Source organism: Phascolarctos cinereus, unplaced genomic scaffold (assembly GCF_003287225.1).
Source record: "Phascolarctos cinereus isolate Bilbo 61053 unplaced genomic scaffold, phaCin_HiC Scaffold_2;HRSCAF=192, whole genome shotgun sequence".
Lineage (NCBI taxonomy): Eukaryota > Metazoa > Chordata > Mammalia > Diprotodontia > Phascolarctidae > Phascolarctos > Phascolarctos cinereus.
In genome coordinates, this window is record NW_027555625.1 from 80831437 (window position 1) to 80844666 (window position 13230).

Sequence of the window (13230 nt, forward strand, 5' to 3'; positions counted from 1 at the left end):
GTTCTTTCCCTCAGAAAGCAAACAATCTAGTGGGGAAGAGAGGCTAACAAAGAAGTTAAATTAAAATTGAGAACAATAATATAAGAGCCATCACAGGACAGCATTCCACCTTCTACAAGAAGCCTTTCCTGATCCCCGTTCATTCCTATGCTTTCTCTCTATTCTCTCCAGCTTATCCTGTAAATATCTTGTCCATACTTACTGTTTTTCATGTTGTCTCCTCCATTAAACAGAGAGTATGGACTGTCTTTTGGCTTTTGTTATACCTTCAGTACAGCACTTGGCTCCTAGTAGGCACATAGTGACTGACTAACTGATTTCAGGGAAGTCATAGGGATGTGGAAGAAACATCTTTGCATTTAGAGTTAGAGGGTTTTTTGAAGCCTGAGTCCTATACTTGGGATCTTGGTCAAGTTTTCTGACCTATGGGAGCTTCAGTTTCGCCTTCAGCAAAATGAAATAGACTACATGACCTCTGAGACCACAGCTAAATGCAGATCCTCTGAGTGTCCTCTGAGGGTTATATAAAGAGATAGTCAAACTTTTGAAAGTCACAGAAACCTTTTATTTTAAAATAGCTATTGAAACTTGATGGTCATAAAGTTTCAGTGATCCATTTGTCTATATGGTAAATAATAATAAAACTTTATTTTTCACAGTTAATCCTAAAATCCATTGGAGAGCATGAAGGAGAGAAAGTTAATGATAAACACAATGATGATAAGTACAGTAATAATAGAATAGTAATGATAGATATTCCCCTTCTCACATTATTAAAGTCCACTCCAAAATGCCTCATTGAGTGATGGGTTCTCAAAGGCCATTTAGGAGGAGCCAGTTGCTGTAAACATGGAAAGGCTTCCCAAATCCAGTAACGGCATGTCTTGTTCAAGGACCAGCCTAGTTAGGCATAAAAAGTTACAGCAACAGTCTGGATATGGGTTGATGAATTGTTCAGGTACACAACTTCTAGAAAACCATCCCCTAAATCACAGTGAGTCTATAATCTGAGTTGGTGGAGAAAGTTCCTATGCTGAAGAAGTCATAGATCCCTGAAGGACTGAAGTTATGGATAGAGCAGTTATAATTTCTCTTTCCATTATGACTGTTCTTTTCCTTTTAGAGTAACCTCCCCCCACCCCACCCCCAAATAAAGGTAAAAGACTGTCTTTTGACAGGTAATCGTTCAATTCAACAAACATTGATCAGTTCCATACTATATTTATGATTTTGTGACAGACAGTAGGTGCAACAGAGATAAGAGAAAAACAGCTTAGTAAAATTGGAAAAAAAGTTGGATTTGGAATCGGGGGACCTGGGTTCAGTTCTGGATTCTGACCTTGGGTAAGTAGCTTAGTCTCTCTGAGTCTCCATTTCTTAAACTATAAAATAGGGAGGCTGGACTAAAATCAACTAGATGACCTCTTAGGTCCCTTCCAGCTTTAAAATTGATGATCCTATAATCTTAAACTATAGTACGTCCCATCTTGGAGCTCACAACCTGGGGGAGAGTGAGAATATTATTCAAAACAGAATATGAGTACATGCGAGATTTATGAACACTGTCATACATAAGCTCTCTGGGGGCAGGAATTGTGTTATTTCATGAAATTATAAGATTCTAGAATTGTAAGTAACCTCAGCGTCCATCCTACATCTGAACAGGAATTTCCTGTATAACAGAGAAAAGTGGTCATCCTGCCTCTGTTTAAAGAGATCTAGTAAAGGTGAACTCACTACCCCCAAAGATGGTCAGTTCCAGGTTAGTACAGTTCTAATTGTCTCAGTGATCAGCTTTTCCAATGCATACTTCCAAAAGGATCCACATTACCACACACTCTGCAGACAGTCAGTCTCTGCCAATGAAGAGGCAGCCCTCTCTATTTTTGTATAGCTCTATTTTGGGGGAAGCTTTTTCCTCTTGCATTGAACCCAAATTTGTTTCTCTTTTACTGCAACTCATTACTCTTAATTCTGCCCCTTGGGGCCAAACAGAACCTTCTTCCTCATGTCAGTCCTTCAAATAAGTAAAGATAGCTATAGTGTCCTACCTAAACCTTTTCTTCTCTAGTTTTAAACACCCCCATTTTCTTTAATCTCCATGTGACATGATCACAAGGCCATTGACCCATCCTGGTCACTATCTTCTGGGGAAAACTAGCTTGTCAATTACCTTCTTCAAATGTGTCACCACAAACCAACACAATACTCCATATGTGGTCTGAACAGAGCAGAAGATAGTAGAACTCTCCAGAGTCATGAATGCTATACCTTCCAAGGCAAACTAATCAATCAAAGAATCACTTACTATGTGCTAAATACTCTGCTAGGCACTAGAGATACAAACACAAAAGTAAAACTGTCTCTGCCTTCAAGGAGCTTACTTTCTAATGGGGAAGATAACATGTACATAAAGAGGTATATGCAAAATACACACAAAACAGACGCAAGGTTACTTTAGATAAGAATCACATCAGGTCTTGGTGGCCATGTTGCACTGTGGACTCATGAAGTTTATAATATCCTAAAACCCCCAGTTGTTTTTTTTTAATCTAACTATTTTCTAGACATGACTCCCTTTTTCTTCTGCAGATATTTATTGCATTGAATTCCTAGTCTGCAAAATAGGAATAATATTTGCACTACCTTCATGAAAAAAAAAAAAACACAATGTAAGGCTTTGCAAGCCTTAAAACACTATGTAAATATAAATTATTCCTATCATTCTTTACAAGCAAAGTAGATTTATTTTTAATCCCACTGTAGGACTTTACATTTATTTCTATTAAATTTTGGATCCTGAACTCCATCATCAAATTTGTTAGCTTTTTCTCCCTCCCAGCTCTGTGTTGTCTCCAGATTTGATAATCATACCCTCTGTGCCTTTGGTCAAGTTAGGTTGGCTAAGTGATCCAGTGGATGGAGCACAGGACTTGGAATCAGAAGGACTTGAGTTGAAATCCTGCCTCAAATGCTAGCTACTTGATACTAGGCAAATTACTTAATCTCTCTGTGCCTCAACTTCCTCATTGTAAAACGAGGTTAATAATAGCACCTATCTCACAAGGCTGTTCTAAAGATCAAATGAGTTAACATATGTAAAGTACTTCATAAACCTAAAAGAGTCATATGGATGCTAGTTTTTATAATTGATGAAAATGGTAAAATAGCACAGGGCAAAAAGTAGATGGCTATGGAATTCCATTAATGATCTATCTCCAAGTTGTTGGGACCTGTCAATGACTATCCTGTGGGAGTAATCATTCAAAGAGTTCTGAATTCAGCTAACTGTGTTGTTAACTATCCCTCATCTCTCCATCTCATCCACAGTGATATTAGGAACATAAAATATTTTGTTGAAAACTGTCCATACTACGTCACGGTCATTCCCTGTTATTCCAGTATAGTAAAATCCTTGTCAAAAAAGGAAATGAGATTAGTTTGGCATGTTCTGCTTTTGATGAAGACATGCTGGTATAATGATTTTCATTACCCTTTATAAACACTCACGAACCATCTCTAAAGATATTAGATGCTCTAGAATTTTGCCAGGAATCAGAGTTAAATTCACTGACCTATAAAATGGGATCCACATTTGTTCACTCTTCTCGGAGGTACCTTTCCTATTTTTCATAATCTTATCGATCTTTTTAAAATTTAATTTATAGATTTCATTTTTTTGCATCACCTTTGTGTGGGTGTGGGTGTGGGGTGTGGGTATCCTTTCTCCCTCTCCTCCCTTCCTAACAAAGAATTAAAAAAGAAAGAGAAAAAAAGCACTTCAGGTAAACCAGCTAATGCCTCAACTTGGTTTGACAGTGTATACAGTGTGTCATATCCAGAGTCCCCTTAGCTCTACAAAGAAGGGGGAAGCTGAATTTCTCAACTCTTCTCCAGTACCAAGCTTCTTGGTTATTACTAATTTACGTTTTTCCTGTTCTTTCCATTCATATCATTGTAATAACTATGTATATTGTCTTCCTGGTCTGCTTACCTTCAATCTGCATTACTTCATATAAATCTTTTGCTTCCTTCTCTGATCATTAATAATTATTAATAATTTTATGGTGCAATAACATTCTATAATATTTATCTTCCAATTTAATATTTTTACAATGTAATAATATTCTATAATATTTATCTGCCACAAAATTTTTAGCCATTCCCCAATCTACAACATCTATTTTGTGTTCAGGTTTTTGTTACCAGAAAAACCACTGCTATCAATTTTTGATGTATAGGAGAACTTTCTTTATATCTTTGTCTTCTCTGGAATATATTACTAGCAGTGGGACCTTTGGGTCAAAAGATATGGACATTTTTGTCACTTTTTAAAATATGCAATTCAAAATTTCTGTGTAGAATGGTCAGACATATTTGTAGCTTTCCTAAAAGTGTACTGGGGTCTATGTCTTTCCTCAGCCTTTTCAATATTAATTTTTTCCATTTTTATTATGTTTCCCAATTTGCTGGGAATAAGGTAAAACCTTAGAGATTGGTGTGTATATATGTGTGTCTATGTATGCATGCATCTGACATTTTTCATATTAATAATTTGGAGCAATCTTTCATATTGTCTTTAATAGCTTGCAATTCTCTTGAGAGCTATTTGTTCATACCCTTTGGCCACTTATCCATTGAGGAAGGGCTCTTGATTACATATACTAATTCCCTATAAATCTTGGATATCAAAGCTTATTAGACTTATCTGATGCAGAGGGGTTTTTTTGTAATTAATGGTTTCCCTTATTATTCTGGCTGCATTGATTTTGTTCATGCAAAAGCATTTCAAGTATTTGTAATCAAAATTATTTATCTTTTGTGACTATATCAATCCCTTTTGTGTGTAAGAATTCTTCTAGCCACAACACTAAAATAGACCTGATCTTCTTTTCTAATTATTTTGTTATGATCTTTATATTCATATATCAATTTTGAGGTTATTAGAGTACGTAGCATAAGATGTGTGAGCTGCTTGAGAACAAGAACTGTCTTTTGTCTTTCTTTGTATCCTCAGTGCTTAACACAGTGCCTAGCATGTAGTAAGTGTTTAATAAATGCTTATTGACTGACTGCCTATACGTATGTATATGTGTGTATACATATTTGTTTTATATATATGTATATGTGTTTAGATATGTTTGTCTTTGACTTTATCAAACTCTGAGTAATTGAGTTTGGTTATTTCTGGGTTTTTTTTTCATATCTCTCTTCCTGATCTACCTATTTTTAAACCAATACTAAAGAGTTTAGTTGATTACGACTTTATTATATAATTTGAAGGCTGGAAGTGCCATTTAACCTTCATTCATACTTTTTAAAAATTATTCTCCCTGAGATTCTAGACTTTGTGTTCCTCCAAATAATTTTGTTATTATTTTTATAGTTCTAGGAAATATTCTCCTAGTAGTTAGATTGGTATAACACTAACTCTACAAATTAATGCACCAGCACAGGCAAACAAGTCAATAACCTTCAAGCACCACCAGACATTTGTCAGAAATATGTATAGCCTGCAGAACTCTGGGTCTGGAGCAACCACGAGTGGAGGCACACACACCCTTGAAGTCAGAAAGCCCCAATGTGGGGAACTTGGAAGCCCTCAAAAGTGATAGTGGCCAGAGCTCCACCCCAGCACTCAGACCAGGAAAGCCCAGGCCTAAGGACTCCAAGATCAGTGGATATACTGAGAAGCCAAAGAGAACCCTGAGCATCTAGCATTCTGAACATCAAATATCCAGGGAGCTTAATTCTGGGAAGTGGAGGTGAGAACAAAACCCAAGGGATTCAAGGTGAGACCAAGGAAGGTCACCAATCCCATGCAAAAATAAATAGAGGAGGGAGAAGAGCCTGGTCCTGGTTCCAAGTCCCCAGTTAAGGAATATGTGTGTATATATATGTGTGTATGCATGTATGTATGTATATGTGTGTATGTATAGGTATATTTGTATATGAGTATATGAATGTGCACATGTGTATAAATATATAGTGAGAGAGCAAGTAACTCCACAACAGCTAAAAGCAGTGAATCAAAAGAAAAGAATTGACTTTTCACAATTACATAAATACCTATAAGAAATTAAAGATTAAAAAATGAAATAATACCTCCTAAAAAAAGAATTGGAAGGAGAATAAATAGCTTAGAAGAGAAAGTAAAAATCCTTACCCAAGTAACGGACTCTCTGAAAACTAGAATAGATGAAAAAGAAATCAATGACTTCATGAGAAGCAACAAACATTAGAACAAAAGCAAGAGTCTGAATAAAATAGAAGAAAATATAAGGTATATCATATCACAAAACAACTGTTCTGAAAAACAAATCAAGGAAAGATAATTTAATAATCATTTGACTCCCAGAAAATAACAGTAACAACAAAAACATTGGGCATTATAGTTCAAGAAATCATAAGTAAAACTTGCCCATACCTATTAGATCTAGAGGGCAAAATACAGATAGAAAAAGAAATTCCCATCACCTCCGAAAAGAAACCCCCAAAGAAAAAGCCTCAGGAATGTCATGTCAAAGAAAAAAAAATGCTATAAGCAGTCAAAAATAAAAGGTTGAGGGAGGGTTAAGGGGAGAGAGTTAATAACACTGATGACACAAAAAAGAAAGCCATTAAAGCATTTTTTTTTAAATTCATAGAAGGGAATAGAAGAAAGTTCAAAAGTAAGCACAGGCAAGCAGTACAATTTTGAAATCAACATGGAAATCTTGATAGATTTTATTTTTAAAATAAGTAGTATCCTATACATACAAAAACATGTTTAGCAGCTCTTTTTTGTGGCATAAAATTAGATATTGAAGGTGTTCCCATCAACTGGGGAGTGGCTGGACAAGTTGTGATATATAATTGTGACAGAATATTACTGTGCTATAATAAATGGTTATCAGGAGGCTTTCAGAAAAAACCTGGAAAGACTTACATGAACTAATACAAAGTGAAGTAAGCAGAAGCAGGAGGACATTGTACAGAATTAGAGCAATATTGTATGATGATCAACTGTGAATGACAGCTATTCTCAGCAATGCTATTATCTAAGACAATTTTAAAGACTTATGATGAAAAATGCCATCCACCTCTATAGAAAGAAGTGATGAAATCTGAATTCATATCAAAAGCATACTTTTTTACTTTATTATTTTTTCTCTTTCTTTTTGGTCTGTGTTTTCTTTTACAACATGACTAGTATGGAGGTGTTTTCTTGTGTGACCCCACATATATAGCCTCTACCAGGTTAAAGGCCTTCTCAATAAGAGGGGAGGAAAGGAAGGGAGGAGGAGGGTTTGGAACTCAAAGTTTAAAAATAAAGAATGTTAAAAGTTGTTTTTACATGTAATTGCAAAATAAATAAATTAGAAATAAATAAATAAATGGTATCAAATGGAGACTCAGAATTCCATATATCCTCTTTTGTGTGCTGCTGTCTATATGGAAACAATCTTTTCTTGGTGTTTTAAGTTCAGAATTTTATAAAATGTTAAAAGAAAAAGAGAGGAAAGAAGAGAAGGGAAAGGCAGGGAAAGAGAAGGAAAGGGAAGGGAAGAAAAAGAAGACTACTCTTATATTTTTATGAGCATTTATTTTCTCTCCCTTCTATTCCTCCTACCCACAGTGGAACAACAAACAAAAAGAAAAGGTAAAAGAAAAACGTCATAGCTAATATACATAATTAAGCAAGATAAATTCCCACATTGACGATGTCCAAAAAATGTATATCACAGTCTGCAATGTAAGCCCATAGTCTATCTGACAGAAGATGAGTAGCACGCTTCTTCTTCGCTCCTCTGGAATAACATTTTGTCATTGCATTCATCAGAGTTCTAAGGGCTTTCAAAGTTCTTTCTTTATAATGTTGTCATTGTATAAAATATTCTTCTAGTTTTACTTACTTCACTTTGCATCAGTTCATACAAGTCTCCCATTCCCTCTGAAACTGTCCATTTAGTCATTTTTATGACACAATAAACTTATATAAATGTACTATAATTTGCACAGGCATTTCCTTATTGGTGGGCACACCTTCAATTTCTAGAGTTTTTCTACTGTGAAAATAATTTCTATGAATATTTTCATACATATGAGTCTTTTTTTCTCTTCCTTTGACCCCTTTGAGGTACAGTCCTAGCAATTGCATCACAGGGCATAGAATATACACAGGTTAGTGACCTTGGATGAATAGTTCCAAACTACTTTCCAGAATAGGTAGACCAAATCAGGAGCTACCAACAATGTAACAATGTATCTGTTTTCCTACAGAACCTTAAACATGTCTTTTTTTTTCCTCTTTTGGCATCTTTACCAATCTGATAAGTGTAAAGTGGAACCCCAGAGTTGTTTTAGCTTACATTTGCCTCCTTGTTAGTAATTTGGAGCCTTTTTATATAACTATAGATAGTTTGGTTCTCTTGAGAATTCCCTATTCATGAACTTTGATCATTCAACTATTGGGAATGACTCTCACTCTTAAAAACTGAAGTCAGTTCCTTACATATCTTGTAAAGAGACCCACCTCAGAGAAACAATGCAAAGATTCCTCACCTCCACCCTCACCCCCGGCTACCTATTTCACTTCTACTTTTAACTTCGTTAGTTTTGTTTATGCAAAATATTTAAAATTTTATATAATTAAAACTTCTACAATCTTCTTTCTTCCTTGATTGGCCATGAACACTTCTATCCTTTAGGTCTGAAAAAGTTATTTCTGTCTAACTTGCTCTAATTTGCTTATGATATCACTTTGTCTAAGTCATGGAGCCATTTGGAGTTTATCTTGCTATGTGGTATGAAATGTTGTTTTAAACCTAATTTCTGCCATACCGTTGTCCAGATTTCTCAGTAGTTTTTGTCAAATAACGAGTCCTTACACCAGAAACTAGAATCTTTAAATTTTTGGAACACTACAGTAATGTGTTGTTTTGTCCCTATATGTTATGTCCCTAATAATTTCCACTGAATAATCTCTCTTTTTTAATCAGTACCAAATAATTTTAATGATTATTGCTTTGTAGTATAGATCAAGATCTGGCACTGCTAGGCTCCTTTCCTTCCTACTTTTTTTTACTAGTTTCCTGAGATACTAAGCTTCTTTCTTGTTTATATTTAGATTAGATTTATCTAGATTTAAAAGTAATACAAGAAGGTACCCCACTATTATACTTTTACTATCTATTTCTTTTTATCATTTGATGGACTTTTCCACCAAGTACTTAGAAGTTTTCCTCTCTGGTAGATACACACACACACACACACACACACACACACACACACACACACATATAAATGTTGATTTTTATACATTTTATATTGTAAATTAAAGAACAATGTCATTCCTCTGCCTATTTTATTTATCCTATCTAAATTTACTTTAGGCTTATCTGAAATCATGATTGGTATCCCTACTTTTTTTTTTTAAGTTCACCTGAAGCATAATAGATTTTTGGTATAGAACGTCATTTAAATCTGTGTAAATATTTATTTTTCAAGTATATTTCTTGTAAATGAGGTATTGTTGGATTATATTTTCTAATTCATTCTCCTACCCTCTTCTGTTTTATGGGTGAATTTATCCCATTCACATTCATAGTTATAAACATTAATCATGTATTTACCTCAATCTGTCCCCTTGTATTTTTCCCTCCCTTTGCTCTCACTTATCTCCTTGGAATTAAGACATATGTGGCAAAAGACACTTTGCCTAACATTTGTGATCTATAAAAGAAGCAGCTCCTCTCTTTTCCTTGCCTTGTACCTGATTCCATGATTCTATATTTTTCTTTATCTTTCTTTCTTTCCTTCCTTCCTTTTCTTCTTTTTTTCTATCTTCTCTCCTTTCTTCTTCCTTCCCTTCCAACCTCCTTTCCTATTTTCCTTCCTTTTTCTTTTTTTCTTCTTTTCTCTCCCTCCTTTCTTTCTTTGCTTTCTTCCTTCTTTCCTTTTTTTCTCTTATCCTTCCTTAATGTTTTCTTCTTCAACAGTGGAGGGTTTTTTGTTATTTATAACTATTCCTTTACCTATGGTGTGTTGTTGTTGTTCAGTCATTCAGTCATGTGCAATTCTTCATGGACCATAGCATGCCAAGTCCTTCTATCTTTCACTGTCTCTTAAAGTCTATCAAGTTCATGTTCATTGTTTCCACAACACTATCTGGCCATCTCATCCTATGCCAATTCCTTTTCCTTTTACCTTCAATCTTTCCCAGCATCAGGGTCTTTTCCAATGAGTCCTATCTTCTCATTATTTGGCCTAAGTGTTTAAATTTCAGCTTCAGTATTTGACCTTTCAGCGAACAGGTGGAATTAATTTCTTTAAGTATTGTCTGACTTGATCTCCTTGCTGTCCAAGGGACTCTCAAAAGTCTTCTCCAGCACCACAATTTGAAAGCTTTGATTCTGCAGCACTCAGTTTTCCTTATAGTTCATCTCTCACAGCCATACATTGCTACTGGAAAAACAGAGCTTTGACTATTCAGACCATAATCAGCAAGGTGATGTCTTTGTTTTTTAGAATGGTGTCCAGATGTGCCATAGCTTTCCTTCCAAGGAGCAAATGTCTTTTATTTTCATGGCTGCAGTCACCATCTGCAGTGATCTTTGAGGCCAAGAGCATAAAATCTGACACTACTTCCTTTTCTTCTCCCTCTTTTTGCCAGGAAGTAATGAGACTAGTTGCCAAGATCTTAGATTTTTAATGTTAAGCTTCAAGCCAGCTTTTACACTCTCCTCTTTCACCCTCATCAAGAGGCTTCTTAATTCATTTTCTGTTATCAGAATGGTATCATATCCATATCAGAGATTGTTGAAATTTCTCCTGGCAACTTTAATTCCAGCTTTTAATTCATCTATCCTGGCATTTCACATGATGCACTCTGCATAAGGTCACCATATACAGCCTTGTTGTACTCCTTTTCCAATCTTAAACCAATCCATCATGCCATGTTTGGTTCTAATTGTTGCTTCTTGGCTCACATACAGGTTCCTCAGAAGACAAGTAAGATAATTTGGTACTCCCATCTCTTTGAGGATTTACCACATTTTGTTGTGATCCACATGGTCAAAGGCTTTAGTGTAGGCAATGAAGCAGAAGTAGATTTGTTTTTTTTTTCCCTGAAACTCCCTTGCTTTCTCCATAATTCAGAGAATGTTGTACTCACTCTTAATTTCTCTTCTTACTTTTCCTTCTCCCTGGTCCCTCATTTTTAATTTAATGTATTTCTATACTAAAATATACTACAATCTTTATGAGTGTGTGTTTATATATATATATATATATATATATATGTGTGTGTGTGTGTGATTGTGTTCAATTTTCCTCCATGTCTTTCAGATGAAAGTGATGTTCATGGGATGCCCATTTCCCCCTCCTCTTCTTCTATGTCTGAATACTCTTCATCACATGCACCACTTTTATGTGAAATGTTTCCTCTACCCTTCCTTCTTCTTTACTCATCAGAATCCCTACCATTTATATCTTTTCCTGAGACCATAAAAACAGAACGAATCCACATTTAGGGACTCTTTTATTTATCTTTCTTTTTTTCATGACTCCTTAAGATATTAGAGTTTCAAGGAGATATGTTTCTTATTGCCCTATTAATAAGTAAGGAATTCATCCCCACCTAGTCCTTTTCCATTGAACACAAGTGTGTTACCTTTTGTATGTCACTCTGGGCTCTGACATTTACATTCTAAAATGTCTACTCAGTTCTAACCTTGTTATCAGGAATTTTTAGAAATTTTCTATTCAATTAAAGGCCCATTTTGGTTCCCCCACCCCACCCCTCCCCAATCAGTTATTTTTTGCTTGTAAAATCTTTTTGCCTTTTGGAATCCCAAGGTCTCCTCTTCTTCACTGTGGCAACTTCCAAGTCTTGTATATTCCTGACTGTGGTTTCTTCATAGTTGAATTCTTTTTTTTTGTTTGCTTGTAATATTTAATTTTTCTTTGAGCTGGAAGCTCAAAATTTTGGTTATGACATTCCTAGGAGTTTTCATTTTGGGCTTTCTTTTAGAATATGACCAGTAGATTCATTCTATTTTTGACTTCTCCCTCTAGTTCTAAGAGATATAGGCAGATTTCATTTATGACTTCTAAAATATGAGAACCAAGCTTTTCATAGTGAATTTTAGAAAATCGGATCATTTTTAGATTACCTTTCCTTGACCTATTATCCAAAAACATATTTTATCTTATATTCCTTATTTTTTCTTGCTTTTTCCAATCTTTTGATTTTGTTTTAGTGTTTCTTTTATCTTATTGAGTCATTATTTTCTTTTTGGTTTATTATATTTTTCAGGGAATTCAGTTCCCCCATCCATTCTAAGATATTGGTTCTCCTTACCATGTTCCCCACCATAGCTATTCCATTTTGTATATCTTGTTTTATTTCTTCCAGGTATTTTATATTCCTTGTGGCTAGGGCATTTTGTTTTTTCTGTGACTCTATTTGAATTTATTGTGGGGTTCTCCCATGAGTATTTCTTAAGTCAAGGAATTTCTTCATAATATTTTGGTGTTTGATTTGCTCTTATGAGAAGCATTCGTATCTGTTTGGGGGCCTATGCCTCGGTCAAACTCTGATTTTTCTATTCTGGATGCATGGAAAGACTCTGTCTGATCTTGGATGTGGTAGCTAAGGCTAGGCCTCACCCTCTATGTGAGATGCTTGACCTTATCTCCTTCTATGGTTCAGGATCAAGCTGCTAGAACGCTAAGCTGGGCCAGGACTGCCTGGATGGTAATTATTGCCTTTCTTCTATCATGGCCAAGGCTCTAAGCTTCCCTGCTTCAGCAGCCTCTGAGGCCGCTCCTTTGATGGGCTCAACTTGTAGCCTTTCTCTCCTTTTCACAACACATTCAATCTATCCTTGCTTGTCTATGTTAATGGTTTCCATAATATTCTGTTAGCCCTTCTATGCATTCCTGTTGTTGCTTCTGTTTGTTCTTCATTCTCAAAGAGGACCATGACATAAGGAAGGTGATTCTATGACATACAAGTGAATTGGATTTAAGTGAGGCAGGGCTGTGAAAAGTCACCAGCCTCACTTTCTCCTCCAGAGCCATCTGAGTCCAGTGGCCAGATATAGATCAGGACAACTGGAGATGGCCCAGGATGAAGAGAGGATCCTTGGACTTTTCAAGCTAAGATCCTTAACAGGCCTCAGTTTGACTGAGGCAAAGCCTACTCAGTCATTAAGGCTTAATAAGAAATTAATCAAAGAATGGCCT